Consider the following 21,657-nt stretch of genomic DNA (forward strand, 5'->3'; position numbering starts at 1 on the left):
GCCCTGACGTGCCCTCCCAGAGCAGGAGGGAGCAATCCCTACAGGACATAACATTTTATTAATTTATCACTATTTGCTTGTTTCCAAGATAAGCAGAGCCCAGGCATGCCCTGACGTTCCCTCCCAGAGCAGGAGGGAGTAATCCCTACAGGACACAGATTCCTTGGCACATGCTTCCATCAGCGCTGGACTTGTAAAAAGGTCAAAAGGTATTGGAAAGATATACACACAGCATGCCAAAAAATACTAAAGAAAAACACTTCCCACTGGAGACATTCCTTTTCGACATAACAGGTGAAAAATTAGACACGAATCAAGCCAAAATGCTATTTCTTAGTACAGCGGGAAAACAAACTAGCCAAAAATTAGAAACCAAAAGAAACACCGAATATAAAGGAATGGATCCTCAAGTATTTGATATGATACAAATGTACTGTCTCTATCCTAGAGACTAAATGAGACATGACAGAAAATTAATTGGTCAGGATTAGAAAATTTTATTCAAAATAGTAAAATAATATTACTCACTGAGCTGTCTGACGTGTAGAAGAAAACATAATAATCCGATGAAACCAAAGTGATAGAAGCATAGAAAAGATTAAGGATCAAGATGTTCATCTTCCAGAAGACAAAGGAAGTCTACACACACACACACCTTTCCTTTTATTTTTCCTTTTTTTCACTATTGTTGCCCCCCACACGCCAACTGAAAATAATGTCTAAAATGCACAATACAAATTATTTCTTAAAAAACAAACAAAGGATGCTCTGCCCAGGTTTGTCACTGCAAGATCTGTTGAAAGTTTATTCATCATCTGCTTGTTGTACAGTTCCCTTCTCAGAGACATACCGTCCAAGAATTTTCTGATACCTTTGTCTTTTACTGTGGTTGCCTGCTGGATCAAGGCAGCAGAGATACCAATTCAATATCATTTCCTTCAAGGATCAGCTCATTCTTCTGCGTTTGAGATACTATACAGTTGACACCTGTGGCCTCATGCACACCTGGCGGATTATGTTTTCTCCAAAAACGTACAGATTTCTACAAGAGAGCCAGACTCCTGTATAATAACCATGTTGATGAGGGAGCATATTAGACAGACCTCATCTTGTAATGAAAACCCAGTGACACCCTTGATCATATTCTGAATGTGACTGCAAATTGTACGGAATGTGGCCACCAGCTCTTTTCCGTTATCCCACCATTTGTCAACACGTAGCTTCCTGCGCTTTTTCCCCAAAAGAGAGAGCTCCACATTGATATGGTTGAAATCCCGTCGGAGGGTTCTTCTGGGGCCCTTGACAATGACTGTTCCCCCCTTCAGGGCAATGTTAACTTTCTCAGGGATGTCAACAGTCTGGTTGCTAACTGTTAAGAAACTATTAGAATGGAACTTAGAAAAAGAAGAAGAAAAATATATATGAAAAGATGGAATGAGAATTTGGGAAAAACAATAAGAAAAGAAGATTGGGAAAAAATTGGAGAATAAAGATTAAATACACATATGCAATAGACCTAAAAGAAAACTGGTTGAAAGTGGCACATAGGTGGTACATGACCCCTCAAAAATTAAGCAATTCCTATAAAAATATAAATATAAAATGCTGGAAGTGTGGAAGGATGGAAGGTTCTTACTTCCACATGTAGTGGTCATGCCCAAGAGCGAAACTATATTGGAAAAAAATTCACGAAGAGGTACAGGAAATATTACATATAAGAATCCCATTTAAATCAGAGATATTTTTATTAGGCATAACAGACCCAAAGATAGACAAAAATAAAGATAAACTTCTTTTCTTACTGAATACAGCAGCAAGAATTTGCTATGCAAACTCTGGAAGAAAGAAGGCACTCCAGAAATTAAGGACTGGTCAGAAAAAATACTGGACATCAGAAATATGGACAGATTAACATATCTGATTTCAAAAAACAAAGGAACCCCAATAAAAGAAACTGATTGGACAAATGTGACAAATTATCTAAACCAAAGAAATAGAAATACAGCAACATAAATAGAAGAGAAAATAGAAAAGAAAACACAGACGGAAGAAAGAAAAGAAAAACCCACTTAGAAGATACAAAGGAAGTCAATGAGGGAGACATATACCATCTGTCTCCACTGTTTTTTTAAAAACTTTTCACTATCTCTATATTCCATTTTTTGTCTCTTCTTCTTTCTCCTCCCCTCTCTTGTCTTTCTTTCCTCTCTTCCCTCACGCTATTATTTTACTTTATTTATGTTATTCATCATCATCATCATCATCACTTTATTTCTTAATTAGTTGCTCTCCATCAAGGTGCTCCGAGTGACTTACAATTTAAAACAGTTTATACACAATATAAAACATTCAATATAAAAACATTCAACATAAAACATTCAACATAAAAACATTCAGCAGTGACTATGGCAAAATTTGATCCGGTTACTTAAATGCACAACCAAATAGCCAAGTCTTGAGCACCTTTGCAAAAGGTCACAACTCCAACATTGCTCTAATATATGGAGGCAATGAGTTCCACAGAATTGGAGCATTGATCGAAAAAGCTCTACGCCTTGTAGCTTCCAAATGTGTCTCCCTAGGACTCGGTATGTAGAAGAGATTTTCCTGGGTGGATCGAGGTGACCACTGATGGGGAAAAGGAATGAGGCGGTCCCTAAGATATAAAGGTCCTTGGCCATTTTGAGCTCTCAATGTCAGGATCAGTATCTTGTAAGAGATCCGATGTTCTATTGGTAGCCAATGCAGTTGTTGCAGAATAGGTGTGATATGGGATCTTATAGCTGATCCCGCTAGCAGCCTGGTTGCCGCATTTTGGACCATCCGAATCTTCTGGGTCGTTGACTTCAGAAGGTCAGCATATAAGGCATTGCAATAGTCCAACCTCGTGGTGACTGTTGCGTGGATTACCGTTGCCAATGCTTCTACCGAAAGGTAGGATGCCAATTTCCTTGCCTGGCAAAGATAAAAAAAGGCCTGCTTACTTATGGCAGTGATCTGGGCCTCCATTGTCAGCGATGAGTCCAACACAACCCCAAGGCTTTTAACAGTGGCAGACGGAACCAGAGCTTCCCCATCGAAATCAGGCAGACACTGGGTTAATTCTGGCGGCTGGCCGGGCCAGAGTATCTCAGTTTTTGCAGGATTGACTTTTAGTCTGCTTGCTCATAGCCAACTCATCACTGCTTCCAAACACAGCTTAAAGTTCTCAGGAATTGCAGTTGTTCCAGGTTCGAGGCGCAAGAGTAGCTGGGTATCATCTGCATACTGGTAGCACTCTATGCCAAAGCTCCGCACCAGTCCTGCAAGTGGTCGGACATAGATGTTAAATAACAGGGGCGAGAGGATAGCACCCTGGGGAACTCCACAGCAAAGGCAGGAGCTTTCAAAACTTTGGCCTGACCACTCCACCCTCTGTCTCCGGTCCCGGAGGAATGAACTGAACCATTTGAGGACTAAACCTCATACACCAGACATAGCCAATCAATGAATCAGCAAGTCATGGTCCACGATGTCAAATGCAGCTGTGAGGTCCAAAAGAGTACCAATAGCGCTGATCCACCTCGGTCTAACTGATGATGAATTTAGTCAGTAATAGCTACCAAGACAGTCTCTGTCCCATGACCTGAACGAAAGCCTGATTGAAAGGGGTCCAAACCCGCAGTCTCATCTAAGAATTGCTGTAGCTGCCACGCCACTGTCCGTTCAATCACCCTGCCCAGGAACGGAAGTTTTGAAACTGGGTGATAGTTACTAGGTATGGCAGCATCAAGGCTTGGTTTTTCAGGAGAGGGTGGACCACTGCTTCTTTAAGGCAATCTGGAAAAACCCCTTGCTCCAAGGAGCTGTTGATGCTGCTCCTTAAGGGATCTCGTAGTCCATTATTATTGTTGTTGTTGTTGTTGTTGTTATTATTATTATATTTTCTTAACTCTTTCACCTTATGTGTAACAAAAGGAAACTCTCAATAAAGATGATACAAAAAAAACAAAACACCAGTCTGGTTGCTGAGAATGGTCTTCACTTTAAACCTTCCACTACACAGATCCATCGCAATGGTCCTCCAAGTGTGTCTTAATCAATTGTTTTATTTGTTGTCCCAGTCACCAAATTGCGGGCATACCCAGGGTAGACAAACAACCACCCTGCAACGGATGAGGATGGTTTCTGAAGGCAGAATGCAGCCACCCATCCCTGGAGTTGACATAGTGGATGTCCCTATGGTTCAGTGTTGACTGACTTAAATCAACCACTTCATTTGCCAGGTATTACATCAGAGAACAAACCTCTAACTCCAAATTACAGGCCTCCACACAGTGCAGACAAACTGTAACCCACCACCATAAGGAATATGATGTTGGACTCCTGTTACGTGAGGGACACAGATAGTACCTTATGAGGATAACTGTTTTCTGCCCCAAGAAAAAGTACAGATCAACCAGAACATGAACGTGATTAATCATCCCATCCTGGAGTTGCAGGAAAGAGCAGATGCCAAGTCACCAACCACTGGGGAAATGTGACACAGTGACACAGAAGATGAAAATGCAACAAAAGGCCATCCTGGATAACCAGAGGCAAACACTCAACAGCCAAACAGTAGCACCCCTTAAACAGAGGAAGGATTGTTTTATACAGAACAGAGTAAATGCAAATGGGTTATGGTGTCTTGTTAAAATTTTCCAATCCTGGACACTGTACACATACCGCAAGGAAGCCATGGATGTGAAGGAGAAGTTCATGAAAAAGCCAACAACACCTGGGCAGAAAAGGGAAGGATGCCACCCTCTGAAAGTGTGATGTGGAGAAATGAATGGACGAGTGGGCTCGTCACACAGGTGAGGGGTGTACTCACAGAGTAGTCAAACGGTCACCCCTCCCATTCTCCCCAAGAGTGATTGCTTGACTGCCAAGTGGACGGTGGCCCGCCCACGCCAGCACTTCCTTTGACACCTCCAGGCTCGGCAACCGCTTCTGGAGGACTGCTGGTATTTGCACAGAGCCCTCCTATTCCCTCCAAGACTGAGCACTTGTCTGCCCAGTGGACAGCAGAACGGCCACATCCACTTCATCTTTTTTTTTTTCACCTCCAGGACTGTTGGTATACGTGCACAGAACTGTCAAATCATCACCCCTCCCATTCCCCCCAAGACTGAATGCTTGTCTGCCCCAGCATAGCAAAAAGAAGGATTGTTTCAAAACCAAGTGTTTTGGGAAGGCAAAGAGGGACTCCATGGGGGGGGGGGGGGGGATTACCGATCTACACTGTGCAGTCAGGCAGACACTTTCCCCATGACAAAGAAAGGAAAATCTACCCACTCCAGGACAGATGCCTAAAAGTGCATTGTAGAAAACTATCCCAGCCGCTGCAGAGAAGATTAGGAATGGAGGGACGGACTCGGAACATGGGGTTGATATCGTGGAGCAGTGGACAGCCAGCGAGACAGTCATTTCCCCAAGAAATTCCGTACTCATGTGAGGGACACAGATCACTTATGAGGATTAAGTGTTTTCTGTCCTAAGAAAAAGTACAGAGGAACAAGAACATGAAATGACTGATGATCCCATCCTGGAGTTGCAGGATAGAGTAGATTTCCACAGAGGAAACGAATGACATCCCAGAAAGAGACAGGAGGCCATTCAACAGTAGCTCCCCTCAAACAGACAAAGAAGCCCCAGATGGAGAAGTTCTTCCATGAAAATACTAACCACAAATGGGAAGAACCCTCCGAGTCCCCATATGACTGGACCAAGTGCACTGAGAACATGGAGGGAAGTAAACCCCCTTTAGGGAGGACTGTCGGTATACGCAGAGCAGTCAAACGGTCACTCCTCCAGGAGGTGAAATCAGCTCATAAATTGATCTGTCTCAAGGTGTCCTCCTCCTTGCCAAAGGATCCAAAATAGAAACAGCTCGGGATGATGGACGACAATGCAGGGCAAACTAGCAGACAAACAGATACCCCTCAAAGAGGAAAGAAGTATTGTATCCTCGGGAGAGGTAGGAAGACAGAAGAAGATCCCTCCTGGAGAATGTAATGATTTCCTTGGGACTCCGGGAGGGATGAAATACTGGGCAGGCAGGTAGACACTTCACCCATGACAATAAAGAAATTCTAAAAAGAAAAATGGGTTCCCCTAAAACTGTGGAGACCAAAATCCACTGATTGTGGTTATGTGAAAATAACCAAATTAACTCAATGTATACATTAGAAATACGCACATAAAAAAGCAGGACTGACACATTCACATTAAGTAGAAACAACTGGTTCTTCTCTTGAAGTATAAAAAAAGTAATGGGCAATGGGTTGAGTTATTTTGATCCTATATTCGCCACAGAATAAAACTCTTTGCAGAGTATATTGCTCAACAAAGACTAGCTGATCCACCCCTCCAGGAGACTGTTGGTGAATTTCTCACCTTAAAAGTTGAGCTTTTTTTTGATAATTTGAACCCAACAGCCTGACAAAGGCTCTTGTGAGTCGAAATCGTTTGCAGGTTGGAGTCAATTCATGTGACTACTAGAGTCTACTCATATATAATAAAGAACAGGACATTTACTCACACGAAGACTTTGTTTTATACTTCAAGAGAAGAACCAGTTGTTTCTACTTAATGTGAATGTGTCAGTCCTGTTTTTTTATGTGTGTATTTGTAATGTATACATTGAGTTAATTTGGTTATTTTCACATTACCACAATCAATAAAGAAATTCTAGCCAAGCCCAGGCTGATGTCTGAATGTGCACTCTAGTAAAACTGTTCCAACAGCTCCAGGTAAGATTCATAATGGAGGGACGGACTCGGAACGTGGGCTGGGCTCATATCGTGGAGTGGTGGTGGGGGCAGCTAAACACAGAGAGTCATTTTCCCACCCAAACCTGCAGAATGCAGATTTGTAACAAAAAGGATTCCAGAGGTGGAGTTGCCCCGAACAAGACTGAAAATGTTGTAGGATGAGGAACGACAAGCTGTGGAAGGGTAAAGGGGGAAATACCAAGAAAGCAGCACCGTTCTGTTACAGAAACGACCAAGTTATCTTGACTCTGGAACAGCCAGGGGGTCATGGGATATGAAATGCCCTACAGAATCCTTGACAGCCCTTTGGTTCCACCTCGGCCCTCCAAGTTTTGGCTGGCTGCCCACTGTTGGCCAGCATTCCACCATCCCAAACCTCAAAGAGCAGGAAGGATCATTCCCCCCAAAGAGTGATGGTTTGCTCCCCCAATACCTCCCCCAACACTTAGTGTGTGTGTGTGTGGGGGGAATCTCCCCTGCCCCAGGAGTGACTGCTCATCTGTGAATGCCTGTGGTCTTCCCCAACCACCCAACCACCTCCTTCAACACCTCCCAGGGGGATTAGTCCCCTTCAGGAGTAACGGTTTGCCTGTCCTGTGTGGATGCCAGCCATCCCTCCACCACCACCTCCAGCACCTCCTGGGGGGAACAATCTCCCTCCAGGAGTGACAATTGGACCACTATGTGCGGATGCCAGCCATCTTCCCTGACCGGAAGGCTAATGATGATGATAATGATGTTTTTGATGCATAAAAAGCACCCTTCCTCACACAGCAGACAAGCAGGCACCCTTCAAAGAGAGGAAAGAAGTATCATATCCTCTGGAGAGGTAGGAAGACTGAAGAAAAGCTTGGGAAGTAAAGCAAAATGCATAAAAAGTAGGGGGATGAAATACTGGCCTACACAGGGCAGCCAGGCAGACACTTCACCCATCACAAGTAGCAATTATGCATTTCAGATACTCAGAGGAAATAAAAAAGTTTTAAAGCTTGTGATTATGTTTTCAAGAGATCATTCGCAGGAAGATGATGCCGTTACAGCACGAATAAATGAGGAGGGGAAAAAAACAGCCCAGAAAGGAATGTCTGGAGGCCTGAATGGCACTTCACCACGCAGCAGACAACCAGTCACAGTCAGCTCTGGAAGAGAACCTTTAAAAAATATCTCCACAGGAAGGGACTGGAAGGCAGACGAAGATAGCAAGCCACACGGCCTGGCTACAGAACAAAAGTCAACAATAGGGTAGCTGGACCACTGAAGCAAGAATTGCTCACATCTTAAGGAACATGGGGAATCAATTCACCCTTATATGTCAAGGAACTCTCCCCACATTGGAGGACTACTGGTGCTACCCACACAGGGCAGTTAAACAGGCACACTTCAAGAAATGTCCTTTACACAACAGTACGCAGAATACATGGCTGCCAAACTGACACTACCACTGGATGCCAGAGTTATGACCCTACCCTACACGATCCAGGCTAATCCCTAAAAGGAGGGGGGTTACGCAATGTGACCGGATATTTGTGGAGGGAGAAAGCAGAAGGCAGTGAACTCTGCAAGTGTTGAAGAAGATGGGTTCTTGAGAAACGTTAGCCTGCACAGAGTAATCCAACGGCCACCTCTGAAAGGGAAAGAGATACAAGGAGGGAGACGACGTGTGGCGACCGAAGGGAAGGAGGCCGAGGGGAACAAAGAGTCCTGGGAGACACTCTGGCAAGTTAAAGCGGCTGAACAAAGATGCATCAAAACAATACCCTTCCTCACACAGATCTGTTTTAAAGTGCCCTGCTCCTTGCCAAAAGATACCAATTGGAAAAGGCACAGGATGAAGGGCGACTATCCACAATAACATAGCAGAGAAATAGCCACCCCTCAAAGAAAGGAAAGAAGTATCGTATCCTTGAGAGAGATAGGAAGACCGAAGAGGATCTCGGGAAGAAAAGCAAAATGCATAATGAAAAGTAGGGGGATGAAATACTGGCCTACACTGGGTAGCCAGGCAGACACTTCACCCATGACAAAGGAAGGAATCTACCAACTCCCGGACAGATGCCTGCCTGAAAGTGCTCTGTAGTAAACTATCCCAACCACTCCAGAGAAGCTTCAGAATGGAGAGACGGACTCAGAACGTTGGGGGGGGGGGGGGCTGTTATCGTGGAGAAGTGGACAGACAGCCAACTAGACATTTTGACAGTCATTTCCCCCTGGAAATTTCATAGTCCTGTTACATGAGGGACGCAGGTATCTTCTGAGGATAAAGGTTTTCTGCAGTTTTTCTAAGAAAAAGTACAGATGAACTTGAACGTGAGAATAATACTCTAAATCTATAAAAACTATAAATCTCGGCAACTACAACCCTCAATTGTCAAAATCATTTCTTTTAAATGATGGTCAGTCAATACTTAGTAAGTGTCTTGTGACCAAATTTGGCGGCTATTCGTCCAGTGGTTTTGGGGTTGTGTTCATCCCACTAATGAACATTACATTTGAATATATATAGATCAGCTTGAAGATAGATGGGATAAGGGAATAGGGTATGAGGTGGATAATTGCCAGAGTGGCATGATTATTCTCAGCATTGCATGCATGCATTGCATATGGACCATTCCTTGGTGTCAAAGCAGTGACCTCATGAGTTGATTGATTTGATTAGATGAGATTAGTTGTGATTATTAGTAGTTTCCCCGAGGTACCAGGGGAGCCCACAGACAAGGAACAGACAACCCTACCACACAGAGCAGCCAGATGGGTACTCCCCGTATGAAAAGGGAAGGAAGCCACCTCCGGCTTATCTGTCTCAAAAGTGTAATGTGGAGAAATGAAAGGACGAGCAAGCTCATAACGCGGGTGAGGCGTGTGTGCACAGAGCAGTGAAATGGCCACCCCTCCAAGACTGAGCGCTTCCCCCAAGACTGAGTGCTTGTGTCTGCCCAGTGGATGGCGGCCTGCCCGTGCCACCATTTCTTCTAACACCTCCAGGCCCGGCAACCACAACTGGAGGACTGCTGGGATACACACAGAGCTGTCAAACTGTCACTCTTCCCATTCCCCCCAAGACTGAGCACTTGTCTGCCCAGTGGACGGCGGACTACCCACACCACCACTTCCTCTAACACCTCCAGGCCCAGCGATCACTAATGGAGGACTGCTGGTATACGCACACAGAGCTGTCCAACCGCCACCCCTCCCATTGGGAGTTGATTGATTTGATTAGAAGAGATTACATGCGATAGTTTCCCCAAGGTGCCATGGGAGGCCAGAGACAAGGCAATGGCTTGAGAACTGCCGGTATACGCACACAGAGCTGTCCAACCGTCACCCCTCCCATTCCCCCCACGACTAAGCGCTTGTGTCTGCCCAGTAGATAGCGGCCCACCCACACCACCACTTCCTCTTACACCTCCAGGCCTGGCAACCACTACTGGAGGACTGCTGGGTTAAACACAGAGCTGTCCAACCATCATCCCTCCCATTCCCCCCTCCTGTGGGTAACATGAGGGTACACAGATCTTTTATGAGGTGAAAGAACATCCACTTCAGCTTCTGACCCGGCGATCACTTCTGGAGGACTGCTGGGATAAACACAGAGATATCCCACTGTCACCCACATCTACTTCACTGCACTCCAGGCCTGGAGGACTGCTGGTATACGCACATAGCTGTCAATTGTCACCCCTCTGATTTCCCACCACGACTGAGCGTTTGCCTGCAATGTGAATGGCAGACTGCCCACACGCACTTCATCTTCTGACACCTCCAGGCCAGATGTCCACTTCAGGAGGACTGCTGGAATACGCACAGAGCTGTCAAACCATCACTCCTCCCATTCCCCCCACGACTTAGTGACTTGTCTCCAGGGACAGTCAAATCACCCCAAGGACTGATCATTTGCCTGATGTAACAATTCATCTGCAGTAAATCCCTTCTGGAGGACTGATGGGATACACACATAGCAGTTAAACAGCCACCCCTCCCATTCCCCCCTGGGGTGTTGAGAAGGAAAGAGTACAAATACTACTCACTACTCAAAGTAAATAAGTTATAAATAACCAAAGGTAACGTATTACAAATACTCAAAGTAAATCTCAAATAACTAATAAATCAAACCAAAGGTTGTGATTATGTGTTTATTTAACATACTTGAAGTAAATGAACAAGTTATAAAGAACCGAAGGTTTGGATTATGTATTCAAAAGATGTTGCATTCAAATGATGTTGCATCCTCCAATTGCCAGGGAGATGACACTGTTACAGCACCACTGCAAGAAATCCTATCAACTGGAATAATATGTGAGGAGGAAGAAAAGCAAAACCAGAAAGGAATGTCTGGAAGCCTGAATGGCACTTATCCAGCTGACATTTGTTCTATAGCCAGAAGGGAATGATAGCCCCCCCCCCCCCCCCCCCCGAAATGACTGGGGAAGCTTTCCTGTAATGCATTTCGAGGTATGCAAAGCTACCATGTGCGGGAAGGAAGATGTACAACCCTCCCTCCATACGGAAAGAGAAGTCTCACAAAGTGTCCTGTAAGAAATCATCCCAAACGGAGGGAAGAGGAGGGGGTGGAAGAACAAGCCCCTAAAGGGGGGGGGGGGACTCGTCTATATGAAGCAATTCATATTCCCAGCCTCAAGGACAGGGAAAACTACTGTATCAGAAGGGAAGGAAGCTCCGCGTGGAGGACTACAGGATAAGCAGGCAGCCGTCCCTACAGTCGACAGAGTGGATGTGTCAACGGTTTAGTCTTGACTGACCTGATCTAACAAGCCAGGTAAGTATTACAGAAAACCTGAACCTCAACCTCCAGATAGCTGTCCTCCACAGAGCAGACAAACTGACACACCTCTGGAAGGCTAAATCAGCCCTTAAATTGAAGGGAACCCACCAACGCGAGGAGTAAACTCCAACCTTACAGAAAGGAATCCAGTAGAGTAATCCCCAAAGGGACGATAGCTTGCAAGCATTGCCACTCAATGCCAGCGTCCCACCACCCCCTTTTCCAGTACAGATGAACAAGAACATGAAATGACTGATGATCCCATCCTGGAGTTGCATGAAAGAGCAGATGTCAAGTCACCAACCATTGGGGAAATGAGTGACATCCCAGAAAGAGACAGGAGGCCACTCAACAGTCAAACAGTATCTCCCCTCAAACAGAGGAAAGATGTTTGTGTTGATCATTAATGCATCATTGGAGCAAGGGATTTTTCCATCTAATTTGAAACAGGCTGTGGTTCGTCCACTCCTCAAAAAGGCTTCCCTTGACTCCACGGTGCTGAACAATTACTGACCGATACCCAACCTCCCTTTTTTGGGTAAGGTGCTGGAGCGGGTGGTCGCCTTCCAGCTCCAGGGCTTTTTGGATGATATCAACTACCTGGATCAGTCACAGTCTGGTTTCAGGCTTGGCCACGGCACCGAGACAGCCTTGGTCGCCTTGGTGGATGACCTCCATAGAGAGCTGGACAGGGAGAGTGTGACTCTGTTGGTTCTCTTGGACATCTCAGCGGCTTTCGATACCATCGATCATAGTATCCTTCTGGGTCATCTCTCTGGGATGGGTCTCGGGGGCACGGTTTTGTTGTGGCTCTGGTCCTTCCTGAAGGGACGAACCCAGATGGTGAAGCTGGGAGACGCCTGCTCGGACCCCTGGCCTTTGACCTGTGGGGTCCCGCAAGGCTCTATTTTGTCTCCCATGCTTTTTAACATCTACATGAAATTGCTGGGAGAGGTCATCCAGAGTTTTGGAGTCGGGTGCCATCTCTATGCAGATGACACACAACTCTACTACTCTTTTCCACCTAATTCCAAGAAGGCCTCTCGGGTGCTGGACGAGTACCTGGTCGCTGTGTCTATCTGGATGAGGAGGAACAAGCTGAAGATCAATCCTGACAAGAGAGGTCCTCCTGGTCGATCGCAAACTGGATCAGGGTATAGGGTAGCAACCTGTGCTGGACGGGGTTACACTCCCCCTGAAGCCACAGCTCCGGACTCCTCTTGGATTCATCGCTCATGCTTGAGGCTCAGGCGTTGGCGGTGCCCGGGAGGGCTTTTGCACAATTGAGACTCGTGCGCCAGCTGCGACCGTACCTCGCGAAGGCTGATCTGGCCGGGGTAGTCCATGCCTTGGTCACTTCTAGATTGGATTACTGCAATGCGCTCTACGTGGGGCTGGCCTTGAAAACGGCTCGGAAATTCCAACTGGTCCAATGGGCTGCAGCCAGGATGTTAACCGGGGCTCCTTACAGAGAGAGGTCAACCCTCCTGTTCAAGGAGCTTCACTGGCTGCCGTTTATCTTCTGAGTCCAATTTAAGGTGCAGGTGCTTACCTACAAAGCCCTCAATGGTTTGGGACCATCCTACCTAAGTGACCGCATCTCCGTCTATGAACCCACACGTTCACTTCGCTCATCAGGAGAGGCCCTGCTCGTGATTCCACCTGCGTCGCCAGCGCGCTTGGTGGGGACTCGAGACAGGGCCTTTTCTGTGGTGGCCCCCCCGACTCTGGAACACCCTCTCAAAAGATCTTAGACAGGCCCCTATAGTGGCAGTCTTCAGAAAGAACTTGAAGACCTGGCTGTTCCGATGTGCCTTTCCAAATTAGGAATCTCCAATACCAAGTCCCAGAAGCACTTTAGTAGAACTAAGATTGCTGCACACCGCACACTGCACTTACTTTATAATCCTACATACCTCCTGCCACATCAGCACTTGTACCCATTACTCTGGCCAGGCCCAGTTTTATAGTGTCTTGATATATTGTTTATTGTTTGTTGTTTATACTGCTTAACTGTTTTTAATTTGCTTTTGGTGTTGTGATGTTGTGTTGTGTTTTGAAGCCTTGGCCTATGTAAGCCGCATCGAGTTCTTCGGGAGATGCTAGCGGGGTACAAATAAAGTTATAATAATAATATCAAGAATAAAGTGATGTCTCATTGAAATTTTCCATTCCTGGATGCAGAGAACATACCACAAGGAAGCCCAAGATGGAGAAGTTCCTCCATGTAAATACTAACCACAATCAGGAGCTACCCTCTGAGTCCCCTCCATGACTGTGAGTCCCCTCCATGACTGGACCAAGTTCACAGAGAAAATATAGGGAAGTAAACCAACCCCTTTGGGTGAGAACTGAGTTGTGATTATATTTTCCCGAGTACTTTTGGAGGACTGCCTAACATATAGAACTGAAACGGATACCCTTCCGAGTCCCCCCTAGGGTGGAGGCAACAGGGTACAAATACTCAAAGAAAATAAGTTTTAAATAACCAAAGGTACCGCCAGTTGGTTAGTATTCCAAATAATCAAAGTAAATATGAGATAAGTGATAACTAACCAAAAGTTGCGCCAATTATGTATTCAAAATACCCCCAAAAAAAGAAATTTAAACAAGTTGTAAATAAAAAAGTTGCGATTATGTCTTCCCTAGAACTGTTGGAGGGCTGCAGGTATACACATAACAGTCAAATGGGCCCCCCTCTGTGTCCCTCTCGGGGTGTAGAGAAGGCGACAGGGTAGAAATACTCAAAGAAGATAAGACTTAAATAAACAAAGTTACAACCAGTTACGTATTCCACATTCTCGAAGTAAAGAAGTGATAAATAACCAAAGGTTGTGATTATGTATTTCAGATACCCCAACAAAGACATTTACACAATTTATAAATAACCATAGGGTTGCGGTTACATTTTCCAAAAGTCGTGCGTTCTCCAGTTACCTGGGAGATCACGCCATTACAGTCTGTAAAGTCCCGTGTTTATGTGAACCGTCAAAGAACCCTACAAGATTTGAAGACCAACGTCTAGGAAAAAAATGCCAACATAACACCTTTTATGCTGGCAAGAGTGACGACGAAAAACTCCAGAAATTGGTTCAGTTAATCTATGGAGAATGGGGGATGTTACATCATCTACCTAATGTTCAAAACTATGTAAAACAAAACTTTAGGTATGCGCCTAACTTATAAAGAAAAATAATTCTGATGCATACAATAGGTTTTATTAAGGGTTGAAGAAAGGAAGTTATGCTGCTGCAACCAGTAGAAGCGGCTGAACAAAGAAACAACAAAGAAATTCCACAAAGGAAAAGAATTTATTATTATCTATTTACTGTATTTGTATACCACCTTTCTCAGCCAATTGGCAACTCAAGGCGATTTCCAACAAATCAACATACATAAAACATAATAAAAAACATTGAACAGTATAAGACATCACAAAAGCAATAAAAACAACATAATCAGCATCTCATTATTCTCAAACATTGTCCAATTCCATTGTCAGGTCATTCGATTTCCTATATTAGCTACTCTGTATTTGTAAACGCTTGCTCAAACAGCCACGTTTTAACTTGCCTCGGAAACATCAAGGAGGGAGCAGATCTGATCTCCCTAAGGAGGGCATTCCATACCCAAGGGGCCACCACTGAGAAGGCTTTGTCTCTTGTCCCTGCCAAATGTGCTTGTGACGAAGGCGGGACCGAAAGCAGGACCTCCCCAGATGATCTTAAGGTCCTCAGTGGTTTGTGAGGAGAGATACGTTCAGACAGGTAAATTGGGCCAGAACCGTTTATGGCTTTATAGACCAAAACCAGCAGTTTGAATTGAGCCTGGTAGCAAACTGGCAGCCAGTGGAGCTGGCACAACAAGGGGGTTGCAAGCTCCCTGAGCTCCACTCCTGTTAACAACCTGGCTGCCGTTCATTGGACTAGTTGAAACTTCTGGACTGTCTTCAAAGGCAACCCCACATAGAGAGCGTTTCAGTAGTCTATACAGGATGTAACCAGATTGTGGACTACCATGGCCAAGTCAGACTTTGGGGATCTGGTTGTGGGGTGTACATTTCACTACTATTATTTTTATTCAGTTAGCCGTGAAACAGCAACTGAACATCCCTCCCCCTCCCTTGATTCACGGGTTGGATCTGGTGTTAAGACTACAGCAGCAAGAGAAGTCATGCAGTTACAACACTGCAAGGAATCCTACCAACTGGAATAATAGATGAGTGAACATGTAGGAAGAAAGGCAAGCCTGGAAAGGTGGTGAAGGGGAATATCTGTGTATGTACTGTAGTGTGTGTATGTACTGTGTAGGCCTGGATGGCACTCCGTCACGCAGCAGACAAGCAGGCAGCCTTTAAAGAGAACCTGTAAAAATGTCTCCACAGGAAGGAACCGGAAGGCCGATGAGGAGTAAGCACGCGGTCTGGCTACAGACCTAAACTCAACAACAGGGTGGCTGGATGGCTTAAGCAAGCACTGCACTCCAAAGGAGAATCATAAAGGAGGATGAATCCTGCCAGGTATAACACTGGAGAACAAACCTCGACCTCCAAAATGCAGGCCTCCTCAGAGCAGACAAACTGTCACTCCTCCAGACAACCTGTCGTAAAGTGACCTCCTCCTTGCCAAAAGATCCAAAACTGAAATGGCTCAGGACGATGGATGACAATGCAGGACCAGATAGCAGACAAACAGGCACCCCCTCAAATAGTGGAAAGAAGTATTGTATGCTCGGGAGAGGTATGAAGACAGAGGAAGATCCCGGGAAGGAAAGCAAAATGCATAATGAAAAGTAGGGGGGGTGAAATACTGGCCTACACTGGGCAGCCAGGCAGATACTTCACCCATATCAATGAAGGAATCATTCTAACCATGGCCGGGCTGATGTCTGAAACTGCACTCTAGTATCCCAACTGCTCCACAGAAAATTCAGAATGAAGGGACGGACTCAGATCGTGGGCTGATATCGTGGACGTGGAGCACTGGAGAGCCAGTTAGATACTCATTTGCCCCGGGAAATGTATATGTGCGGGACTCAAATGTCTTATAAAGATAACTGTTTGTTTTCCCATTCAAAGAGGGGGGGCACTCAACAGTCAAACAGTAGCTCCCCTCAAACAGAATAGACCAAGATATCTTGAGTCTGGAACAGCCAGGGAGACATGGGATATGAAATGCTGCCCTGCTCTGGCCAGCCAAACACTTAATGATTCCTTTCATGAAATGTCTATTTTTAGCGTAAGATGGTCATTCTCCCTACTACCACCACCACCTACCCAGGACCAACCACGACAGTAGTTACAGTGTGATGGGGAAAGGAGTGGAAGTCTTCCACAGGCCAGTTAAACAACATGTTCCCCTGAAGGAAAATATTAGACCAATTCAAAGCATGGGAAGGAATGGGTTAAGGAAAAGTTCAGATTAGGAGAAAAGTGCTGGGAACAAAATCCAAATCTTGACATGGCAGTCATCCACCTTTCGAACCCACTTAATGTAAAGGAAGGCTACAAGGAAGAGGTTAAAGCACACAGACGCAATGCACAGGGCAGTGAAACATGCATCAAAGACTGATAGTACAAAGGATGTCTGTGAGACACAGCCTTCCGAAAAGGAAGAAAACCTTCTCTGGACTGGGCGATCGAACCATGACTCCTACAAGAGAATTCAACATTTTTTGAGATTGGATTTTCAACACACTCTTCCTACTGTTGCTAAGAGATAGTCTGAGACCAAGTGGTTGTAATACATTGCAGCCATTGTCTTCACACATATAGGCCACGATCCATTCGGGCAGCCAAAGATAGTCCTTATCCAAGGGCTATCTTTGTGATATCAATCACATCTCATTTGCAAGCAACCCTGGGCAGCATGAGGTCACGAAGAGTCGGAGACGACTGAACAAATGAACAACAACAACTGGGCAGCCAGGTAGTGCAACCCAGTTACATGCAACCGCTGCATACCCGGAGGTCCTGTTTCTTGCCAACGGATCCAAAACAGAAGGGCTCAAGATGAAGGGCAAGACTGCAGGAGAACACAGCAGACAAAGAGGCATTTCTCAAAGAGAGGAAAGAAGTATTATATGCTCGGGAGAGGTAAGAAGACAGAAGAGGATCCTGGGAAGGAAAGCATACTCTGAACATGGATGGCATTATCCTGGCTAACGTGACCAGATATTTGTGGAGGGAGGAAGCAGTAGGCTGTGAACCCTGCAAGTGTTGAAGGGAACGGGTTGTATGAGAGAAACGTTAGCATGCACACAGTTCAATCCAACAGCCACCTCAGAAAGGGAATGAGATACAAGGAGGAAGAATCCATGGCACTGGTGACCGAAGGGAAGGAGGCTGAGGAAAACAAGGAGTCCTGGGAGATCAGATTCCTCCATTGACACGGCAGCCCAAAAATCCACCCCTCCAAGAGATAGATTGTTTCCAAAGGGGGAATAGTACCCAAAATGGCCACATCACAAGCAGCCACTGCTCTCTGGATGCAGGTGTACTACAACTCCCAAACTTAAAATCAATGGCCAGTGAACTCGCCTAGTTTTTTCAGTTGGTCATGGGAGTCCCGTGTGCCACTTTTGCTTCAATTCCATCATAGGTGGAGTTCGGAATGTGGAATTCGGAATGCTCTTTGATTGTAGATTAACTATAAATCTTGGCAACTACAACCCTCAATTGTCAAAATCATTTATTTTAAGTGATGGTCAGCCAGTACTTAGTAAGTATCTTTTGGCCAAATTTGGTGGTAGTTCGTCCCATGGTTAAGAGTTGTGTTCATCCCACAAATGAACATTACAATTTATATAGATCAGATTGAAGATAGGTCTTAATTAAATAATTGTTTTGATTGTTATTTTGATTTGTGATACTTTGATTATACTGTGGCAGGAGGGTGCTGCCGCTGGAAGCTTGGAAACTATCTTTGTGATCCATGGAATGGGATAAGGGAATAGGGGATGAGGTAGATATTAATTGCTAGAGTAGCATGATTATTCTCAGCATTGCATGCATGCACTGGATATGATGGACCATTCTTTGATGTCAAAGCAATGACTCCAGGAGTTGATTGATTTGATTGGATGAGATGAGATTAGGTCCAAGGTAAACAAGGGGAACCCACAGACAAGGAACAGACAACCCTACCACACAGGGCAGCTATATGGCACTCCCCGTATGAAAAGGGAAGGAAGCCACTCTCACCCCAGCCCATCCATCTCAAAGTGTGACATGGAGAAATGAATGGTCCAGCAAGCTCATAACACAGATGAGTTGTGTGCACAAAGAGCAGTCAAATGGCCACCCCTCCGCTTCCCAAAAGTGATTGCTTAACATTCGAGTGGATGGTGGCCCTCCGCCTCCTTGCCAAGGAAAGATGTCTACAGCCATCGTGTCTCCCACCATCTTCGAACTCAGTGAAGTTTTATGCAAAAGCAGCAAGATGTTGAACTATTCATACCACCACTTGCTCTAACACCTCCAGGGCCGGTGACCACTACTGGAGGACTGCTGGAATACACACAGAGCTGTATCCAACCGTCACCCCTCCTATTCCCCTCCAAAAACTGAGCGTCACCCTGGCTTATCTGTCTGAAAGTGTGATGTGAAGAAATTAATGGATGAGCACGCTGTAAAGCAGTTAAACGCCCCGCTCCCATTCCCCCCAAGACTGAGCACTTCTCTGCCCAGTGGAAGATGTACTGCCAAAATCCACTTCTGCTTCTGACACCTCCAGGCTAGGTGTCCACTTCTGGAGGACTGCTGGGATATGCTCAGAGCTGTCATTCATCCACCCCTCCCATTCCCACCCCCATGACGGTGGACTGCCCACATGCACTTCATTTTTTGACACCTCCATGCCAGATGTCTACTTCTGGAGGACTGCTGGAATTCGCACAGAGCTGTCAAACTGTCACCACTCCCATTCCCCCACGACTTAGTGACCTGTCTTCAAGGACAATCGAATCACCCCAAGGACTGATCGTTTGCCTGATGCAACCACTCATCCACAGGAAGGAAGTGTGGCAGCCATTAGGAAAAAAAATAATATAATTATAATTATAAATGAATATAAAATGAACAGTAAAAGTCTTACCTTAATGCTTTAAGGGAGATTTCTAGAGCAAGGGAAATTCAACAGATGCTATGAATCAATAAAAGGTCCTTAAATATGCTCCTTAAATAAATATTTGAAGAAGCGAAGGTTGTTAGGCTAAACATAGAAACCTGGCGCTTGAGGTAAATCGATAATATTGATCCTAGACTGGAACATCTAAGGTCATATAGTAAGAGAGCGCCATCTCCTGTCTATTTGATGCAAATAGCAGGCAATTTCAGATTCATTCTATAAAATGATCAATTCTAGTAAAATAAGATTATGAAAATAATTACAGAAGAATTAATAAGGAAATTACTTTGAATAAGTTTATGTTAAAAGCATATATATGAAGTTATGATTCATTTTAAGGTCTAAGAAAATTAGGAACACGTCATCTGGGGGTAAGGCTGAAGGCTAATGGAAAGACAAATATTTGGGGTCGTGATGATTTGCCAAAAGTGTTCTTATATAAGAATTCTGTTAATGATTATGTATTGTGTACATGGCAGAGTTGGTATACGCATGTGCAAACTGGTAATTCTCTCTATAAATACCGGGCTGATTTGGGCAGAGCTTTGTGCTTCATCAGCCAACTTGAGGAGCTGGGCACCCTTACCCTGGGTAAGAATAAATACCGGAAACTTGCTAAGCTGTCTCTGTCTTTTCCTTCTCCACGGATCTCTTGGAATCCTGGAAAATGGCAGCCGTGCTGCAACAGAAGAACTGATGGGATACACACAGAGCAGTTAAATGGCTACCCCTCCCATTCCCCCCTGGGGTGTTGAGAAGAAAGGGTACAAGTACTACTCACTACTCAAAGTAAATAAGTTATAAATAACCAAAGGTTGTGGTAAAGCATTACAAATACTCAAAGTAAATATCAAATAACTGATAAATCAAACCAAAGGTTGCGATTATGTATTTATTTAACATACTCGAATTAAATGAACAAGTTATAAAGAACTGAAGGTTCGGATTATGTATTCAAAAGATGTTGCGTCCTCCAATTGCCAGGGAGATGACGCTGTTACAGCAGCACTGCAAGACATCCTACCAACTGGAATAATACATGAGGAGGAAGAAAAGGACGACCAGAAAGGAATGTCTGGAGGCCTGAATGGCACTCCACCACGCTGCGGACAACCAGGCGGCCCTGCAAGAAAAACCTAAAAAAATGTACTCCGATTCCCCCGACGACAGAGGGCTAGTCTGCTTGGTACCCACACCAACACCAGCACTCCCTGTACCACCTCGGGGATGGTCAAAACACACCAAGGACAGAATGCTTTTGAGCACTGACCAAGTCCACCCACCCAAGGGAGGGAAGTGAACCCTTCATGGGGGACCACCGGTATACACATAGCAGTCAAACAGGCACCCCTCCGAGTCCCCCCTGGGGTGTAGAGATGGACAGAGCATGCGGCCTGGCCGCAGAACAAAAGTTCTGTGGGAAAGAACAGATGGCAAACCAACAAGAGCAGAGGAGAAAACTCTGCAGGACATCATAGCAGACAAACAGGCACCCCTCAAAGAGGGGAAAGAAATATGGGAAGCTCGTGTGTGGATGGACTACGGAACACTGAGGATGAGATTGGAAAAGGGTAGCAAACTCAGAATATGGCATTTATAGTTGTTGGCACAGAGGAAGGCTGCAAGGTGAAGATAAAGGAACACTGTCAGAATGCACAGGGCAAATGAACAGGCAGCAATTTCTGATTACAACCCAACGCGATCCAGGACAATCCCTAAAAAAAGAAGGTGGTTCCTGCAACATGACCGGACTTTTGTGGAAGGAGAAAGCAGAAGGCAGTGAACTCTGAGAGTGTTGAAGAGAATAGGTTCTTGAGAAACGTTAGCCTGCACACAGAGCGATCTGGAAGCAACCACAGGAAGGGAAAGAGATACGAGGAAGACGCCGTGGCAGCAACTGAAGGGAAGGAGGCCAAAAAGAACAGATAGTCCTGGGAGACAGTCTAGGAAGTTG

The 21,657-nt window shown here is 45.2% G+C and overlaps 1 protein-coding gene and 1 pseudogene across 9 annotated transcripts in view; one reads left to right on the forward strand and one right to left on the reverse strand.

Annotated features, from left to right (window-relative positions):
- Positions 1 to 21,657, forward strand: part of LOC137095328 (regulator of nonsense transcripts 1-like) — a 479,058-nt gene that overhangs the window by 140,902 nt on the left and 316,499 nt on the right. The window lies entirely within an intron of this gene.
- Positions 770 to 21,657, reverse strand: part of LOC137095256 (large ribosomal subunit protein uL6-like) — a 53,956-nt pseudogene continuing 33,068 nt past the window's right edge.

Source organism: Anolis sagrei, chromosome Y, assembly GCF_037176765.1.
Source record: "Anolis sagrei isolate rAnoSag1 chromosome Y, rAnoSag1.mat, whole genome shotgun sequence".
In the NCBI taxonomy this organism is placed as follows: domain Eukaryota; kingdom Metazoa; phylum Chordata; class Lepidosauria; order Squamata; family Dactyloidae; genus Anolis; species Anolis sagrei.